Genomic DNA, 7,622 nt, shown 5'->3' on the forward strand with positions numbered 1-7,622 from the left:
TTGCTAACCTGTGTGCCTCGTTTCTGCTTTCTCCTCATATTAGCTGAAGCAAAACCAGACTGAGCGATGTGGGCATAGACTCTTCAAAGGCTTTAAAGTACATGAGTGATTCTGGTGTAGTTTTCCATAAACCTGCTAAAGGAAAGGGGCGACTAGAGAACATACAATGGCTTCTTACCAAATGGAACCCTATTCCCTATGAAGAACACTACTTTTGCTGCTGTGTGTGTTCCATATGGAGTTGTATGTCTGCCTCGTAACGTTGACAAAGTACAGATAATAAGGAGCAGCATTGATTAATGACGATGCCCATGTCGTGTTTTAAACTCCTGGATGGGTAGAAACTCTTGTTAGCATCAAATTCATGTCCAGACAGACATGTTTGGAAAAATACAGTTACAGAGGGTCAAAGATCATACCCCCAAGACATGCTGATATGGCTAACTTTCTTAAACAAATGTGGTTTCTACTGACAATTGAAATGTACAAACTATGGTATAAGGGAACAATGAGCAGATAAGAGGCAATCCGTAATTTCGATTAAGACATTCATGAGCAAGCTAAGATGGACGTAGTCAATATAACTATTGTTCAGCACTTTTGAAGTGTACAGCAACAGAATTCAGAACATGTGCCATTCTTACAGTATTCTCCCTATACACCAAGTCAGAACCGTAGGTTAAATGAAGGGGGCATATAAGCAGACAATGAAAGCTCTTACAATATTTGATGATGACATTTCTCTAAAACAGGCTATAGGCTACATGTACACCACCAAGTCAGAACAGTAGACTAAGTTATGAGGGGGAAAGGGACGAAATTATTAGGGTGAGGCACATGGGCTACTAACAGCTTACTACACAACATAAACGTAGTATTACTTTCTTAGCTACAGTATACATATCTCCCTGGCATAATTTATGCAGCAGCTTACAATATATTTTTGGACTCATCTTGTTGTGCTGTGCTCACTTGAACAGGAAGGTGGCACGGCGATCCTTCTTGGGGCAAAATGATGTCATCAAATTGTGTCATTAACGTCTGGCATTCTCTGTATTTATGGTGCTTTCAAGACAACTGGGAACTCAGGAAAAAAACAATGTTGAATCATGACGTCAGTGATTTCTGCCAGTAGATTGTCGTCATGATTAATGTTGATGACTGCTTGTCTAGATTGCTAGTATGATGCTGACATGATCAGTCCAATCGAAGCTACGGTAGCTATAACGTGATTTGATGTTGTGTTATCTGTGGCCAATGACCTTGAGCCTTCTTGGATGGGCACTTCTAATGTAAATATATGGCAGCACTCAAGGGGCTTGAATGTTCTATCTCTCCCTGTAGATTTTGCTGTGATGTAGTGTCCCCATAAGTGACAGAACACTGAGACAATCACGGCGCAACTAAAGAATACCAACCCCTATGCCCCTATGTTTTTCAACTGGCTGCCCCACCACTACAGAAAGCACTGAGCTAGGCTGAAACACCTGCATTTTGGAGTTGCCTTACTCAATTAAGCAAAAAATAGTTCATATACGGTTTTATTTACTCAATTAATACTTTTTTTTAACATTGTTTGCAAACTGATATGTGGCACTTATTAATGCCAAAATAGCATGCAAAACAGGTATTTAATATATATATTTTTATATATACAGTTCCAGTCAAAGGTTTGGACAGAGATATAAGTCTCTTCATTCAAGGGTTTTTCTTTATTTTTACTATTTTTCTACATTGTAGAATAATAGTGAAGACATAACAACTATGAAATAACACATATGGAATCATGTAGTAACCAAAAAACTGTTAAAACAAATCAGAATATAATTTTAGATTCTTCAAAGTAGCCACCTTTTGCCTTGATGACAGCTTTGCACACTCTTGGCATTCTCTCAGCCAGCTTCATGAGGAATGCTTTTCCAACAGTCTTGAAGGAGTTCCCACATATGCTGAGACACTTGTTGGCTGCTTTTCCTTCACTCTGCGGTCCAACTCATCCCAAACCATCTCAATTGATTGTGGAGGCCAGGTCTCCTTCTTGGTCAAATAGCCCTTACACATGTAACAGTATAGTTTCCGTCCCTCTCCTCGCCCCTACCTGGGCTCAAAACAGGGACCCTCTGCACACATAGACAACTGACACCCACGAAGCATTGTTACCCATCGCGCCACGGCCCTTGCAGGGCAAGGGGAACAACTACTTCAAGGTCTCAGAGCGAGTGATGTCACCGATTGAAACGCTATTAGCGCGCACCACCGCTAACTAGCCAGCCATTTCACATCATTTACACACAGCCTGGAGGTGTGTTGGGTCATTGTCCTGTTAAAAAACAAATGATAGTCCCACTAAGCGCAAACCAGATGGGATGGCGTATCGCTGCAGAACCAAAAATCTCAAATTTGGACTCAACAGACCAAAGGAAAGATTTCCACCAGTCTAATGTTCATTGCTTGTGTTTCTTGGCCCAAGCAAGTCTCTTCTTATTTGTGTCCTTTACTAGTGGTTTCTTGCAGCAATTCGACCATGAAGGCCTGATTCACACAGTCTCCTCTGAACAGCTGATGTTGAGATGTGTCTGTTATTTGAACTCTGTGAAGCATTTATTTGGGCTGCAATCTGATTTGGGCTGCAATCTAATGAACTTATCCTCTGCAGCAGAGGTAACTCTTGGTCTTCATTTCCTGTGGCCATCCTCAAGAGAGACAGTTTCATGATAACGCTTGATGGTTTTTGCGACTGTACTGGAAGAAACTTTAAAAGTTCTTGAAATTTTCTGAATTGACTGACCTTCATGTCTTAAAGTAATGATGGACTATCATTTCTCTTTGCTTATTTGAGCTGTTCTTGCCACAATATGGACTTGGTATTTTACCAAATAGGACTATCTTCTGTACACCACCCCTACCTCGTCTCAACACAACTGATTGGCTCAAACGCATTAAGAAAATAAATTCCACAAATTAACTTCTTTACCTTTATTATTTAACCAGGCAAGTCAGTGAAGAACAAATTCTTATTTTCAATGACGGCCTAGGAACAGTGGGTTAACTGCCTGTGCAGGGGCAGAACGACAGATTTGTACCTTGTCAGCTCGGGGATATGAACTTGCAACCTTTCGGTTACTAGTCCAACGCTCTAAACACTAGGCTACCCTGCCGCCCCTGTTAATTGTTGTTCCACCTCTTACATATGTGATGACATCACCTGGTTTAAACATCTCTAGAACCTATATCTCTCTCTTCATTACTCAATGCCTAGGTTTACCTCCAATGTACTCACATCCTACCTTGCCTTTGTCTGTACATTATGCCTTGAATCTATTCTATCGTGCCCAGAAACCTGCTCCTTTTACTCTCTGTTCTGAACATGCTAGACGGCCAGTTCGTATAGTCTTTAGCCGTACCCTTATCCTACTTCTCCTCTGTTCCTCTGGTGATGTGGAGGTTAATCCAGGTCCTGCAGTGCCTAGCTCCACTCCCACCCCACAGGTGCTCTCATTTGTTGTCTTCTGTAAACGTAAAAGCCTTGGTTTCATGCATGTTAACATTAGAAGCCTACTCCCTAAGTTTGTTTTACTCACTACTTTAGCACACTCTGCCAACCCAGATGTCTTAGCCGTGTCTGAATCCTGGCTTAGGAAAACCACCAAAAACCTTGAAATTTCCATTCCTAACTATAACGTTTTCCGCCAAGATAGAACTGCCAAAGGGGGCGGTGTTGCAATCTACTGCAGAGATAGATAGTAATACAGAACTCTGCAGGCTAAGTCTGTATCCAAACAATTTGAGCTTCTACTTCTAAAAATTCACCTTTCTAGAAACAAGTCTCTCACTGTTGCCGCTTGCTATAGACCTCCCTCTGCCCCCAGCTGTGCCCTCGATACCATATGTGAATTGATTGCCCCCCATCTATCTTCTGAGCTTGTGCTACTAGGTGACCTAAACTGGGACATGCTTAACACCCCGGCCATCCTACAAACTAAGCTTGATGCCCTCAATCTCACACAAATTATCAATGAACCTACCAGGTTCAAACCCAAATCAGTAAACACGGGCACCCTCATAGATGTCATCGTAACTAACTTTTCAATCAAGATCTCAGGGATCACTGCCTCATTGCCTGCATCCGTAATGGGTTTGCAACCAAACTACCACCCCTCATCACTGTCAAACGCTCCCTGAAACATTTCTGCGAGCAGGCCTTTCTAATCGACCTGGCCGGGGTATCCTGGAATGACATTGACCTCATCCCGTCAGTAGATTATGCCTGGCTATTCTTTAAAAGTGCCTTCCTCACCATCTTAAATAAGCATGCCCCTCTCAAAAAATGTAGAACTAGGAATAGATATAGTCCTTGGTTCACTCCAGACCTGTCTGCCCTTGACCAGCACAAAAACATCCTGTGGCATTCTGCATTAGCATCGAATAGCCCCCGTGATATGCAACTTTTCAGGGAAGTTAGGAACAAATATACACAGGCAGTTAGAAAAGCTAAGGAAAGCTTTTTCAAACAGAAATTTGCATCCTGTAGTACTAACTCAAAAAAGTTATGGGACACTGTAAAGTCCATGGAGAATAAGAGCACCTCATCCCAGCTGCCCACTGCTCTGAGGCTAGGAAACACTGTCACCACCGATAAATCCACTATAATTGAGAATTTCAAGAAGCATTTTTCTACGGCTGGCCATGCTTTTCACTTGGCTACCTCTACCCCGGTCAACTGCCCGGCACCCTCCACAGCAACCCACCAAAGCCCCCACCATTTCTCCTTTACCCAAATCCAGACAGATGATATTCTGAAAGAGCTGCAAAATCTGGACCCCTACAAATCAGCCGTGCTAGACAATCTGGAACCTCTCTTTCTAAACACATCTGCCTAAATTGTTGCAACCCATATTACTAGCCTGTTCAACCTCACTTTCATATCGTCTGAGATTCCAAAAGATTGGAAAGCTGCCGCGGTCATCCCCCTCTTCAAAGGGGGTGACACTCTAGACCCAAACTGCTACAGACCTATATCTATCCTACCCTGTCTTTCTAAGGTCTTCGAAAGCCAAGTTAACAAACAGATTACTGACCATTTCGAATGCCACCATACCTTCTCCGCTATGCAATCTGGTTTCAGAGCTGGTCATGGGTGCACCTCAGCCACGCTCAAGGTTCTAAACGACATCATAACCGCCATCGATAAGAGACATTACTGTGCAGCTGTATTCATCGACCTGGCCAAGGCTTTCGACTCTGTCAATCACAACATTCTTATTGGCAGACTCATCAGCCTTGGTTTCTCAAATGATTGCCTCGCCTGGTTTACCAACTACTTCTCTGATAGAGTTCAGCGTGTCAAATCGGAGGGACTGTTGTCTGGACCTCTGACAGTCTCTATGGGTGTGCCACAGGGTTCAATTCTCAGGCCGACTCTCTTTTCTGTATACATCAATGATGTTGCTCTTGCTGCTGGTGATTCTCTGATCCACCTCTACGCAGACGACACCATTCTGTATTCTTCTGGCCCCTCCTTGGATACTGTGTTAACTATCCTCCAGGCGAGCTTCAATGCCATACAACTCTCCTTCCGTGGCCTCCAACTGCTCTTAAACACAAATAAAACTAAATGCATGCTATTCAATCGATCACTGCCCGCACCTGCCCGCCCGTCCAGCATCTGGACGGCTCTGACTTAGAATACGTGGACAACTACAAATACCTGGGTGTCTGGTTAGACTGTAAACTCTCCTTCCAGACTCACATTAAGCATCTCCAATTCAAAATTAAATCTAGAATCAGCTTCCTATATCGCAACAAAGCATCCTTTGTGACCATCTGCATCCTACCGATCCTCGACTTCGGTGATGCCATCTATCAACACTCTACTCAACAAACTGGATGCAGTCTATCACAGTGCCATCCGTTTTGTCACCAAAGCCCCATACACTACCCACCATTGCGACCTGTACGCTCTCGTTTGTTGGCCCTCGCTTCATACTCGTCGCCAAATCCACTGGCTACAGGTTATCTACAAGTCTCTGCTAGGTAAGCCCCGCCTTATCTCAGCTCACTGGTCACCCTAGCAGCACCCACTCGTAGCACGCGCTCCAGCAGATATATCTCACTTGTCACCCCCAAAGCCAATTCCTCCTTTGGTCGTCTTTCCTTCCAGTTCTCTGCTGCCCATGACTGGAACGAATTGCAAAAATCTCTGAAGCTGGAGACTCACATCTCCCTCACTAGCTTTAAGCACCAGCTGTCAGAGCAGCTTACAGATCACTGCACCTGTACATAGCCCATCTGTAAACAGTCCATCTACCTACCTCATCCCCATACTGGTATTTATTTATTTTGCTCCTTTGCACCCCAGTATCTCTACCTGCACATTCATCTTCTGCCCATCTACCATTCCAGTGTTTAATTGCTATATTGTAATTACTTTGCCACCATGGCCTATTTATTTCCTTAACTTACCTCATTTGCACTCACTGTATATAGACTTTTTGTTTTCTTTTGTTCTACTGTATTATTGACTGTATGTTTTGTTTATTCCATGTGTAACTCTGTGTTGTTGTATGTCTCGAATTGCTACGCTTTATCTTGGCCAGGTCGCAGTTGCAAATGAGAACTTGTTCTCAACTAGCCTACCTGGTTAAATAAAGGTGAAATAAATAAATAAATAAAAATTGAAGTGCATTCCAGCTGACTACCTCATGAAGATGGTTGAGATAATGCCAAGAGTGTGCAACACTATCATCAAAGCAAAGGATGGCCATTTTGAAGAATCTCAAATGTAAAATATATTGATTTGTTTAACACTATTTTGGTTACTATATGATTCCATATGTGTTATTTCATAGTTTTGATGTCTTCACTATTATTCTACAATGTAGAAATATATATATTTTTTAAATCTGAAAAACCCTTGAATGAGTAGGTATGTCCAAACATTTGACTGGTACTGTATAGAATTGTTTTAGCTAAAGAGGTGGCTCTACCCCACCTGCCCTGAATGAAGGGTTGCCACTGATTAATGGTCCCCTCTTTGCTCCTATAACAGCCTCCACTCTTCTGGGAAGGCTTTCCACTAGCTGTTGGAACTTTGTTGCGGCGACTTGCTTCCATTCCGCCACAAGACCATTAGTGAGGTCGGGCACTGATGTTAGGATTATAGGCCTGGCTCGCAGTCGGCATTACAATTCATCCCAAAAGTGTTTGATGGGGTTGAGGTCAGGGCTCTGTGCAGGGCATTGTCATAATGAAACAGAAATGGGCCTTCTCCAAATTGTTGCCACAAAGTTGCAAGCACAGAATCGTCTATAATGTCATTGTATGCTGTAGCGTTAAGATTTTCCCCTTAGTTCCTCACTGGAACTAAGGGGCCTAACCCCATGAAAAACAGCTCCAGACAATTATTCCTCCTCCACCAAACTTTACAGTTGGCATTATGCATTTTGGCAGGTAGCGTTCTCCTGGCATCTGCTAAACCCAGATTCATCCATCGGATTGCCAGATGGTGAAGCGTGACTCATCACTCCAGAGAACGTGTTCTCCACTGCTCCAGAGTCTAATGGCAGCGAGCTTTACACCACTCCAGGAACAACATGCTAAAAGAGGGTTGATTCTAGTTATAG

This window comes from Oncorhynchus kisutch, linkage group LG5, assembly GCF_002021735.2.
Source record: "Oncorhynchus kisutch isolate 150728-3 linkage group LG5, Okis_V2, whole genome shotgun sequence".
Classification (NCBI taxonomy): domain Eukaryota; kingdom Metazoa; phylum Chordata; class Actinopteri; order Salmoniformes; family Salmonidae; genus Oncorhynchus; species Oncorhynchus kisutch.